This window comes from Paroedura picta, unplaced genomic scaffold (genome assembly GCF_049243985.1).
Source record: "Paroedura picta isolate Pp20150507F unplaced genomic scaffold, Ppicta_v3.0 Ppicta_v3_sca19, whole genome shotgun sequence".
Classification (NCBI taxonomy): Eukaryota; Metazoa; Chordata; class Lepidosauria; order Squamata; family Gekkonidae; genus Paroedura; species Paroedura picta.
The window spans coordinates 5,806,479-5,820,320 of NW_027518616.1; positions in this window are offsets into that span (position 1 = coordinate 5,806,479).

Sequence of the window (13,842 nt, forward strand, 5' to 3'; positions counted from 1 at the left end):
GTTTTTACAAGGAAGTAAAATGTGAAAAAAATATTTCTACATCCCATGGCCTTTCCCAACCATTTACATTTTTCTCTTACAGGTCTAACACTTCTGAAAAACCAAAACAACGCCCACCCGGAACAATATATAAAGCTAAACGAACCGTTCACTGGGTACTTATCCGTACGAAAATCACTATTGATTTACCTGTTTTTAAACGGAAATAAAATGTGAAAAAAATAATTCTATATCCCATGGCCTTTCCCAACCATTTAAATTTTTCTCTTACATGTCTAACACTTCCGAAAAACCAATACAACGCCCACCCGGAAGAATATATAAAGCTAAACGAACCGTTCACTGGGCACTTATCTGTACGAAAAACCCTACTGATTTACCTGTTTTTACAAGGAAGTAAATGTGAAAAAAATATTTCTACATCCCATGGCCTTTCCCAACCATTTAAATTTTTCTCTTACAGGTCTAACACTTCTGAAAAACCAATACAACGCCCACCCGGAAGAATATATAAAGATAAACGAACCGTTCACTGGGTACTTATCCGTATGAAAATCCCTATCGATTTTCCTGTTTTTACAAGGAAGTAAAATGTGAAAAAAATATTTCTACATCCCATGGCCTTTCCCAACCATTTAAATTTTTCTCTTACAGGTCTAACACTTCCGAAAAACCAATACAACGCCCACCCGGAACAATATATAAAGCTAAACGAACCGTTCACTGGGTACATATCCGTACGAAAATCCCTATTGATTTTCCTGTTTTTACAAGGAAGTAAAATGTGAAAAAAATATTTCTACATCCCATGGCCTTTCCCAACCATTTAAATTTTTCTCTTACAGGTCTAACACTTCCGAAAAACCAATACAACGCCCACCCGGAACAATATATAAAGCTAAACGAACCGTTCACTGGGCACTTATCCGTACGAAAAACCCTATTGATTTACCTGTTTTTACAAGGAAGTAAATGTGAAAAAAATATTTCTACATCCCATGGCCTTTCCCAACCATTTAAATTTTTCTCTTACAGGTCTAACACTTCCGAAAAACCAATACAACGCCCACCCGGAAGAATATATAAAGATAAACGAACCGTTCACTGGGTACTTATCCGTATAAAAATCACTATCGATTTTCCTGTTTTTACAAGGAAGTAAAATGTGAAAAAAATATTTCTACATCCCATGGCCTTTCCCAACCATTTAAATTTTTCTCTTACAGGTCTAACGCTTCCGAAAAACCAATACAACGCCCACCCGGAACAATATATAAAGCTAAACGAACCGTTCACTGGGTACATATCCGTACGAAAATCTCTATTGATTTTCCTGTTTTTATAAGGAAGAAAAATGTGAAAAAAATATTTCTACATCCCATGGCCTTTCCCAACCATCTAAATTTTTCTCTTACAGGTCTAACACTTCCAAAAAACCAATACAACGCCCACCCGGAACAATATATAAAGCTAAACGAACCGTTCACTGGGTACTTATCCGTACGAAAATCCCTATTGATTTACCTGTTTTTAAAAGGAAATAAAATGTGAAAAAAATATTTCTACATCCCATGGCCTTTCCCAACCATTTAAATTTTTCTCTTACAGGTCTAACACTTCTGAAAAACCAATACAACGCCCACCCGGAACAATATATAAAGCTAAACGAACCGTTCACTGGGTACTTATCCGTACGAAAAACCCTATTGATTTACCTGTTTTTACAAGGAAGTAAAATGTGAAAAAATATTTCTACATCCCATGGCCTTTCCCAACCATTTAAATTTTTCTCTTACAGGTCTAACACTTCTGAAAAACCAATACAACCCCCACCCGGAACAATATATAAAGCTAAACGAACCGTACACTGAGTACTTATCCGTACGAAAAACCCTATCGATTTTCCTGTTTTTACAAGGAAGTAAAATGTGAAAAAAACATTTCTACATCCCATGGCCTTTCCCAACCATTTAAATTTTTCTCTTACAGGTCTAACACTTTCAAAAAACCAATACAACGTTCACCCAGAACAATATATAAAGCTAAACAAACCGTTCACTGGGTACTTATCCGTACGAAAATCCCTATTGATTTACTTGTTTTTAAAAGGAAATAAAATGTGAAAAAAATATTTCTACATCCCATGCTCTTTCCCAACCATTTAAATTTTTCTCTTACAGGTCTAACACTTCTGAAAAACCAATACAACGCCCACCCGGAACAATATATGAAGCTAAACGAACCGTTCACTGGGTACTTATCCGTACGAAAATCCCTATCGATTTTCCTGTTTTTACAAGGAAGTAAAATGTGAAAAAAATATTTCTACATCCCATGGCCTTTTCCAACCATTTAAATTTTTCTCTTACAGGTCTAACACTTCTGAAAAACCAAAACAACGCCACCCGGAACAATATATAAAGCTAAACGAACCGTTCACTGGGCACTTATCCGTACGAAAAACCCTATTGATTTACCTGTTTTTACATGGAAATAAAATGTGAAAAAAATATTTCTACATCCCATGGCCTTTCCCAACCATTTAAATTTTTCTCTTACAGGTCTAACGCTTCCGAAAAACCAATACAACGCCCACCCGTAACAAAATATAAAGCTAAACGAACCGTTCACTGGGTACTTATCCGTACGAAAATCCCTATTGATTTACCTGTTTTTAAAAGGAAATAAAATGTGAAAAAAATATTTCTACATCCCATGACCTTTCCCAACCATTTAAATTTTTCTCTTACAGGTCTAACACTTCCGAAAAACCAATACAACGCCCACCCGGAACAATATATAAAGCTAAACGAACCGTTCACTGGGTACTTATCCGTACGAAAAACCCTATTGATTTACCTGTTTTTACAAGGAAGTAAATGTGAAAAAAATATTTCTACATCCCATGGCCTTTCCCAACCATTTAAATTTTTCTCTTACAGGTCTAACACTTCCGAAAATCCAATACAACGCCCACCCAGAAGAAAATATAAAGATAAAGGAACCGTTCACTGGGTACTTATCCGTACGAAAAACCCTATTGATTTACCTGTTTTTACAAGGAAGTAAATGTGAAATAAATATTTCTACATCCCATGGCCTTTCCCAACCATTTAAATTTTTCTCTTACAGGTCTAACACTTCCGAAAATCCAATACAACGCCCACCCAGAAGAATATATAAAGATAAAGGAACCGTTCACTAGCTACTTATCCGTACGAAAATCCCTATCGATTTTCCTGTTTTTACAAGGAAGTAAAATGTGAAAAAAATATTTCTACATCCCATGGCCTTTCCCAACCATTTAAATTTTTCTCTTACAGGTCTAACACTTCTGAAAAACCAAAACAACGCCCACCCGGAACAATGTATAAAGCTAAACAAACCGTTCACTGGGCACTTATCCGTACGAAAAACCCTATTGATTTACCTGTTTTTACAAGGAAGTAAAATGTGAAAAAAATATTTCTACATCCCATGGCCTTTCCCAACCATTTAAATTTTTTTCTTACAGGTCTAACGCTTACGAAAAACCAATACAACAGCCACCCGGAACAATATATAAAGCTAAATGAACCGTTCACTGGGTACATATCCGGACGAAAATCCCTATTGATTTTCCTGTTTTTACAAGGAAATAAAATGTGAAAAAAATATTTCTACATCCCATGGCCTTTCCCAACCATTTACATTTTTCTCTTACAGGTCTAACGCTTACGAAAAAACAATACAACGCCCACCCGGAACAATGTATAAAGCTAAACAAACCGTTCACTGGGCACTTATCCGTACGAAAAACCCTATTGATTTACCTGTTTTTACAAGGAAGTAAAATGTGAAAAAAATATTTCTACATCCCATGGCCTTTCCCAACCATTTAAATTTTTTTCTTACAGGTCTAACGCTTACGAAAAACCAATACAACGGCCACCCGGAACAATATATAAAGCTAAACGAACCGTTCACTGGGTACATATCCGGACGAAAATCCCTATTGATTTTCCTGTTTTTACAAGGAAATAAAATGTGAAAAAAATATTTCTACATCCCATGGCCTTTCCCAACCATTTAAATTTTTCTCTTACAGGTCTAACACTTACGAAAAAACAATACAACGCCCACCCGGAACAATGTATAAAGCTAAACAAACCGTTCACTGGGCACTTATCCGTACGAAAAACCCTATTGATTTACCTGTTTTTACAAGGAAGTAAAATGTGAAAAAAATATTTCTACATCCCATGGCCTTTCCCAACCATTTAAATTTTTTTCTTACACGTCTAACGCTTACGAAAAACCAATACAACGGCCACCCGGAACAATATATAAAGCTAAACGAACCGTTCACTGGGTACATATCCGGACGAAAATCCCTATTGATTTTCCTGTTTTTACAAGGAAATAAAATGTGAAAAAAATATTTCTACATCCCATGGCCTTTCCCAACCATTTAAATTTTTCTCTTACAGGTCTAACACTTCCGAAAAACCAATACAACGCCCACCCCGAACAATATATAAAGATAAACGAACCGTTCACTAGGTACTTATCCGTCCGAAAATCCCTATCGATTTTCCTGTTTTTACAATGAAGTAAAATGTGAAAAAAATATTTCTACATCCCATGGCCTTTCCCAACCTTTTAAATTTTTCTCTTACAGGTCTAACACTTCCAAAAAACCAATACAACGCCCACCCGGAACAATATATAAAGCTAAACGAACCGTTCACTGGGTACTTATCCGTACGAAAATCCCTATTGATTTACCTGGTTTTAAAAGGAAATAAAATGTGAAAAAAATATTTCTACATCCCATGGCCTTTCACAACCATTTAAATTTTTCTCTTACAGGTCTAACACTTCTGAAAAACCAATACAACGCCCACCCGGAACAATATATAAAGCTAAACGAACCGTTCACTGGGTACTTATCCGTACGAAAAACCCTGTTGATTTACCTGTTTTTACAAGGAAGTAAATGTGAAAAAAATATTTCTACATCCCATGGCCTTTCCCAACCATTTAAATTTTTCTCTTACAGGTCTAACACTTTGAAAAAACCAATACAACGCCCACCCGGAACAATATATAATCTAAACGAACCGTTCACTGGGTACTTATCCGTACGAAAAACCCTATTGATTTTCCTGTTTTTACAAGGAAATAAAATGTGAAAAAAATATTTCTACATCCCATGGCCTTTCCCAACCATTTAAATTTTTCTCTTACAGGTCTAACGCTTCCGAAAAACCAATACAACGCCCACCCGGAAAAATATATAAAGCTAAACGAACCGTTCACTGGGTACTTATCCGTACGAAAAACCCTATTGATTTACCTGTTTTTACAAGGAAGTAAATGTGAAAAAAATATTTCTACATCCCATGGCCTTTCCCAACCATTTAAATTTTTCTCTTACAGGTCTAACACTTCCGAAAAACCAATACAACGCCCACCCCGAACAATATATAAAGATAAACGAACCGTTCACTGGGTACTTATCCGTACGAAAATCCCTATTGATTTACCTGGTTTTAAAAGGAAATAAAATGTGAAAAAAATATTTCTACATCCCATGGCCTTTCACAACCATTTAAATTTTTCTCTTACAGGTCTAACACTTCTGAAAAACCAATACAACGCCCACCCGGAACAATATATAAAGCTAAACGAACCGTTCACTGGGTACTTAAACGTACGAAAAACCCTATTGATTTACCTGTTTTTACAAGGAAGTAAATGTGAAAAAAATATTTCTACATCCCATGGCCTTTCCCAACCATTTAAATTTTTCTCTTACAGGTCTAACACTTTCAAAAAACCAATACAACGCCCACCCGGAACAATATATAAAGCTAAACGAACCGTTCACTGGGTACTTATCCGTACGAAAATCCCTATTGATTTACCTGTTTTTAAAAGGAAATAAAATGTGAAAAAAATATTTCTACATCCCATGGCCTTTCCCAACCATTTAAATTTTTCTCTTACAGGTCTAACACTTCTGAAAAACCAATACAACGCCCACCCGGAACAATATATAAAGCTAAACGAACCGTTCACTGGGTACTTATCCGTACGGAAATCCCTATCGATTTTCCTGTTTTTACAAGGAAGTAAAATGTGAAAAAAATATTTCTACATCCCATGGCCTTTTCCAACCATTTAAATTTTTCTCTTACAGGTCTAACACTTCCGAAAAACCAAAACAACGCCCACCCGGAACAATATATAAAGCTAAACGAACCGTTCACTGGGCACTTATCCGTACGAAAAACCCTATTGATTTACCTGTTTTTACAAGGAAATAAAATGTGAAAAAAATATTTCTACATCCCATGGCCTTTCCCAACCATTTAAATTTTTCTCTTACAGGTCTAACACTTCCGAAAAACCAATACAACGCCCACCCGGAACAAAATATAAAGCTAAACGAACCGTTCACTGGGTACTTATCCGTACGAAAATCCCTATTGATTTACCTGTTTTTACAAGGAAATAAAATGTGAAAAAAATATTTCTACATCCCATGGCCTTTCCCAACCATTTAAATTTTTCTCTTACAGGTCTAACACTTCCGAAAAACCAATACAACGCCCACCCGGAACAAAATATAAAGCTAAACGAACCGTTCACTGGGTACTTATCCGTACGAAAATCCCTATTGATTTACCTGTTTTTAAAAGGAAATGAAATGTGAAAAAAATATTTCTACATCCCATGGCCTTTCCTAACCATTTAAATTTTTCTCTTACAGGTCTAACACTTCTGAAAAACCAATAGAACGCCCACCCGGAACAATATATAAAGCTAAACGAACCGTTCAAGAGGTACTTATCCGTCCGAAAATCCCTATCGATTTTCCTGTTTTTACAAGGAAGTAAAATGTGAAAAAAATATTTCTACATCCCATGGCCTTTCCCAACCTTTTAAATTTTTCTCTTACAGGTCTAACACTTCCAAAAAACCAATACAACGCCCACCCGGAACAATATATAAAGCTAAACGAACCGTTCACTGGGTACTTATCCGTACGAAAATCCCTATTGATTTACCTGGTTTTAAAAGGAAATAAAATGTGAAAAAAATATTTCTACATCCCATGGCCTTTCACAACCATTTAAATTTTTCTCTTACAGGTCTAACACTTCTGAAAAACCAATACAACGCCCACCCGGAACAATATATAAAGCTAAACGAACCGTTCACTGGGTACTTATCCGTACGAAAAACCCTATTGATTTACCTGTTTTTACAAGGAAGTAAAAGTGAAAAAAATATTTCTACATCCCATGGCCTTTCCCAACCATTAAAATTTTTCTCTTACAGGTCTAACACTTTCAAAAAACCAATACAACGCCCACCCGGAACAATATATAAAGCTAAACGAACCGTTCACTGGGTACTTATCCGTACGAAAATCCGTATTGATTTACCTGTTTTTAAAAAGAAATAAAATATGAAAAAAATATTTCTACATCCCATGGCCTTTCCCAACCATTTAAATTTTTCTCTTACAGGTCTAACACTTCTGATAAACCAATATAACGCCCACCCGGAACAATATATAAAGCTAAACGAACCGTTCACTGGGTACTTATCCGTACGGAAATCCCTATCGATTTTCCTGTTTTTACAAGGAAGTAAAATGTGAAAAAAATATTTCTACATCCCATGGCCTTTTCCAACCATTTAAATTTTTCTCTTACAGGTCTAACACTTCCGAAAAACCAAAACAACGCCCACCCGGAACAATATATAAAGCTAAACGAACCGTTCACTGGGCACTTATCCGTACGAAAAACCCTATTGATTTACCTGTTTTTACAAGGAAGTAAAATGTGAAAAAAATATTTCTACATCCCATGGCCTTTCCCAACCATTTAAATTTTTCTCTTACAGGTCTAACACTTCCGAAAAACCAATACAACGCCTACCCATAACAAAATATAAAGCTAAACGAACCGTTCACTGGGTACTTATCCGTACGAAAATCCCTATTGATTTACCTGTTTTTAAAAGGAAATAAAATGTGAAAAAAATATTTCCACATCCCATGGCCTTTCCCAACCATTTAAATTTTTCTCTTACAGGTCTAACACTTCCGAAAAACCAATACAACGCCCACCCGGAACAATATATAAAGCTAAACGAACCGTTCACTGGGCACTTATCCATACGAAAAACCCTATTGATTTACCTGTTTTTACAAGGAAGTAAATGTGAAAAAAATATTTCTACATCCCATGGCCTTTCCCAACCATTTAAATTTTTCTCTTACAGGTCTAACACTTCCGAAAAACCAATACAACGCCCACCCGGAACAATATATAAAGATAAACGAACCGTTCACTGGGTACTTATCCGTATGAAAATCCCTATCGATTTTCCTGTTTTTACAAGGAAGTAAAATGTGAAAAAAATATTTCTACATCCCATGGCCTTTCCTAACCATTTAAATTTTTCTCTTACAGGTCTAACACTTCCGAAAAAACAATACAACGCCCACCCGGAACAATGTATAAAGCTAAACAAACCGTTCACTGGGCACTTATCCGTACGAAAAACCCTATTGATTTACCTGTTTTTACAAGGAAGTAAAATGTGAAAAAAATATTTCTACATCCCATGGCCTTTCCCAACCATTTAAATTTTTTTCTTACAGGTCTAACGCTTACGAAAAACCAATACAACGGCCACCCGGAACAATATATAAAGCTAAACGAACCGTTCACTGGGTACATATCCGGACGAAAATCCCTATTGATTTTCCTGTTTTTACAAGGAAATAAAATGTGAAAAAAATATTTCTACATCCCATGGCCTTTCCCAACCATTTAAATTTTTCTCTTACAGGTCTAACACTTCCGAAAATCCAATACAACGCCCACCCCGAACAATATATAAAGATAAACGAACCGTTCACTAGGTACTTATCCGTCCGAAAATCCCTATCGATTATCCTGTTTTTACAAGGAAGTAAAATGTGAAAAAAATATTTCTACATCCCATGGCCTTTCCCAACCATTTAAATTTTTTTCTTACAGGTCTAACGCTTCCGAAAAACCAATACAACGCCCACCCGGAACAATATATAAAGCTAAACGAACCGTTCACTGGGTACATATCCGTACGAAAATCCCTATTGATTTTCCTGTTTTTACAAGGAAGTAAAATGTGAAAAAAATATTTCTACATCCCATGGCCTTTCCCAACCATTTAAATTTTTCTCTTACAGGTCTAACACTTCCGAAAAACCAATACAACGCCCACCCGGAACAATATATAAAGCTAAACGAACCGTTCACTGGGCACTTATCCGTACAAAAAACCCTATTGATTTAACTGTTTTTACAAGGAAATAAAATGTGAAAAAAATATTTCTACATCCCATGGCCTTTCCCAACCATTTACATTTTTCTCTTACAGGTCTAACGCTTCCGAAAAACCAATACAACGCCCACCCGGAACAATATATAAAGCTAAACGAACCGTTCACTGGGTAGTATATCCGTACGAAAATCCCTATTGATTTTCCTGTTTTTATAAGGAAGTAAAATGTGAAAAAAATATTTCTACATCCCATGGCCTTTCCCAACCATTTAAATTTTTCTCTTACAGGTCTAACACTTCCAAAAAACCAATACAACGCCCACCCGGAACAATATATAAAGCTAAACGAACCGTTCACTGGGTACTTATCCGTACGAAAATCCCTATTGATTTACCTGTTTTTACAAGGAAGTAAATGTGAAAAAAATATTTCTACATCCCATGGCCTTTCCCAACCATTTAAATTTTTCTCTTACAGGTCTAACACTTCAGAAAATCAAATACAACGCCCACCCCGAACAATATATAAAGATAAACGAACCGTTCACTAGGTACTTATCCGTCCGAAAATCCCTATCGATTTTCCTGTTTTTACAAGGAAGTAAAATGTGAAAAAAATATTTCTACATCCCATGGACTTTCCCAACCATTTAAATTTTTCTCTTACAGGTCTAACACTTCCAAAAAACCAATACAACGCCCAACCGGAACAATATATAAAGCTAAACGAACCGTTCACTGGGTACTTATCCGTACGAAAAACCCTATTGATTTACCTGTTTTTACAAGGAAGTAAATGTGAAAAAAATATTTCTACATCCCATGGCCTTTCCCAACCATTTAAATTTTTCTCTTACAGGTCTAACACTTCCGAAAATCCAAAACAACGCCCACCCCGAACAATATATAGAGATAAACGAACCGTTCACTAGGTACTTATCCGTCCGAAAATCCCTATCGATTTTCCTGTTTTTACAAGGAAGTAAAATGTGAAAAAAATATTTCTACATCCCATGGCCTTTCCCAACCATTTAAATTTTTCTCTTACAGGTTTAACACTTCCGAAAAACCAAAACAATGCCCATCCGGAACAATATATAAAGCTAAACGAACCGTTCACTGGGCACTTATCCGTACGAAAAACCCTATCGATTTACCTGTTTTTACAAGGAAATAAAATGTGAAAAAAATATTTCTACATCCCATGGCCTTTCCCAACCATTTAAATTTTTCTTTTACAGGTCTAACACTTCCGAAAAACCACAACAACGCCCACCCGGAACAATATATAAAGCTAAACGAACGGTTCACTGGGTACTTATCCGTACGAAAATCCCCAATTGATTTTCCTGTTTTTACAAGGAAGTAAAATGTGAAAAAAATATTTCTACATCCCATGGCCTTTCCCAACCATTTAAATTTTTCTCTTACAGGTCTAACACTTCCGAAAAAACAATACAACGCCCACCCGGAACAATATATAAAGCTAAACGAACGGTTCACTGGGTACTTATCCGTACGAAAAACCCTATTGATTTACCTGTTTTTACAAGGAAGTAAATGTGAAAAAAATATTTCTACATCCCATGGCCTTTCCCAACCATTTAAATTTTTCTCTTACAGGTCTAACACTTCCGAAAAACCAATACAACGCCCACCTGGAAGAATATATAAAGATAAACGAACCGTTCACTGGGCACTTATCCGTACGAAAAACCCTATTTATTTACCTGTTTTTACAAGGAAATAAAATGTGAAAAAATATTTGTACATCCCATGGCCTTTCCCAACCATTTAAATTTTTTTCTTACAGGTCTAACGCTTCCGAAAAACCAATACAACGCCCACCCGGAACAATATATAAAGCTAAACGAACCGTTCACTGGGTACATATCCGTACGAAAATCCCTATTGATTTTCCTGTTTTTACAAGGAAGTAAAATGTGAAAAAAATATTTCTACATCCCATGGCCTTTCCCAACCATTTAAATTTTTCTCTTACAGGTCTAACACTTCCGAAAAACCAATACAACGCCCACCCGGAACAATATATAAAGCTAAACGAACCGTTCACTGGGCACTTTTCCGTACGAAAAACCCTATTGATTTACCTGTTTTTACAAGGAAATAAAATGTGAAAAAAATATTTCTACATCCCATGGCCTTTCCCAACCATTTAAATTTTTCTCTTACAGGTCTAACGCTTCCGAAAAACCAATACAACGCCCACCCGGAACAATATATAAAGCTAAACGAAACGTTCACTGGGTACATATCGGTACGAAAAACCCTATTGATTAACCTGTTTTTACAAGGAAGTAAATGTGAAAAAAATATTTCTACATCCCATGGCCTTTCCCAACCATTTAAATTTTTCTCTTACAGGTCTAACACTTTCAAAAAAGCAATACAACGCCCACCCGGAACAATATATAAAGCTAAACGAACCGTTCACTGGGTACATATCCGTACGAAAATCCCTATTGATTTTCCTGTTTTTACAAGGAAGTAAAATGTGAAAAAAATATTTCTACATCCATGGCCTTTCCCAACCATTTAAATTTTTCTCTTACAGGTCTAACACTTCCGAAAAACCAATACAACGCCCACCCGGAACAATATATAAAGCTAAACGAACCGTTCACTGGGCACTTATCCGTACGAAAAACCCTATTGATTTAACTGTTTTTACAAGGAAATAAAATGTGAAAAAAATATTTCTACATCCCATGGCCTTTCCCAACCATTTAAATTTTTCTCTTACAGGTCTAACGCTTCCGAAAAACCAATACAACGCCCACCCGGAACAATATATAAAGCTAAACGAACCGTTCACTGGGTAGTATATCCGTACGAAAATCCCTATTGATTTTCCTGTTTTTATAAGGAAGTAAAATGTGAAAAAAATATTTCTACATCCCATGGCCTTTCCCAACCATTTAAATTTTTCTCTTCCAGGTCTAACACTTCCAAAAAACCAATACAACGCCCACCCGGAACAATATATAAAGCTAAACGAACCGTTCACTGGGTACTTATCCGTACGAAAATCCCTATTGATTTACCTGTTTTTAAAAGGAAATAAAATGTGAAAAAAATATTTCTACATCCCATGGCCTTTCCCAACCATTTAAATTTTTCTCTTAGAGGTCTAACACTTCTGAAAAACCAATACAACGCCCACCTGGAACAATATATAAAGCTAAACGAACCGTTCACTGGGTACTTATCCGTACGAAAAAACCTATTGATTTACCTGTTTTTACAAGGAAGTAAATGTGAAAAAAATATTTCTACATCCCATGGCCTTTCCCAACCATTTAATTTTTCTCTTACAGGTCTAACACTTTCAAAAAACCAATACAACGCCCACCCGGAACAATATATAAAGCTAAACGAACCGTTCACTGGGTACTTATCCGTACGAAAATCCCTATTGATTTACCAGTTTTTAAAAGGAATTAAAATGTGAAAAAAATATTTCTACATCCCATTGCCTTTCCCAACCATTTAAATTTTTCTCTTACAGGTCTAACACTTCCAAAAAACCAATACAACGCCCACCCGGAACAATATATAAAGCTAAACGAACCGTTCACTGGGTACTTATCCGTACGAAAAACCCTATTGATTTACCTGTTTTTACAAGGAAGTAAATGTGAAAAAAATATTTCTACATCCCATGGCCTTTCCCAACCATTTAAATTTTTCTCTTACAGGTCTAACACTTTCAAAAAAGCAATACAACGCCCACCCGGAACAATATATAAAGCTAAACGAACCGTTCACTGGGTACATATCCGTACGAAAATCCCTATTGATTTTCCTGTTTTTACAAGGAAGTAAAATGTGAAAAAAATATTTCTACATCCATGGCCTTTCCCAACCATTTAAATTTTTCTCTTACAGGTCTAACACTTCCGAAAAACCAATACAACGCCCACCTGGAAGAATATATAAAGATAAACGAACCGTTCACTGGGTACTTATCCGTACGAAAAACCCTATTGATTTACCTGTTTTTACAAGGAAGTAAATGTGAAAAAAATATTTCTACATCCCATGGCCTTTCCCAACCATTTAAATTTTTCTCTTACAGGTCTAACACTTCCGACAAACCAATACAACGCCCACCTGGAAGAATATATAAAGATAAACGAACCGTTCACTGGGCACTTATCCGTACGAAAAACCCTATTTATTTACCTGTTTTTACAAGGAAATAAAATGTGAAAAAATATTTGTACATCCCATGGCCTTTCCCAACCATTTAAATTTTTTTCTTACAGGTCTAACGCTTCCGAAAAACCAATACAACGCCCACCCGGAACAATATATAAAGCTAAACGAACCGTTCACTGGGTACATATCCGTACGAAAATCCCTATTGATTTTCCTGTTTTTACAAGGAAGTAAAATGTGAAAAAAATATTTCTACATCCCATGGCCTTTCCCAACCATTTAAATTTTTCTCTTACAGGTCTAACACTTCCGAAAAACCAATACAAC